Genomic DNA, 369 nt, shown 5'->3' with positions numbered 1-369 from the left:
CATTACTGTTGTCATGGATGCTCTGCTGTAGACAGGCTAGGCTGACCTATAGTGGAAGCCAGCGTTCACCATGCCCAGCTTACGCAGTACTGAGGAGGGAACTCGAGCCTTCTTACCTAATAGACAAACACTCTACCAACTGAGTTACATCCCCAGCCCCATGATTGTTTTCCTATGAAAATTTTCAAGATTGCATTTCTTTAAACAGTCCTCTGGTGCATTTAGAGTGCGATTCAATTCCTAGAAATGTGATTTATGAGTATTTTTAAAGGACACAGCTGTTGACTCTCCATTACTCAATACAGTTACAGGCTTACAATCTGGTTATTAGCTAACAGTGTAGTGTATCGTCATCAGCTAGGGTATGTT

This window comes from Mesocricetus auratus, unplaced genomic scaffold (assembly GCF_017639785.1).
Source record: "Mesocricetus auratus isolate SY011 unplaced genomic scaffold, BCM_Maur_2.0 Super-Scaffold_6730, whole genome shotgun sequence".
NCBI lineage: Eukaryota > Metazoa > Chordata > Mammalia > Rodentia > Cricetidae > Mesocricetus > Mesocricetus auratus.
This window is presented reverse-complemented; position numbering follows the sequence as displayed.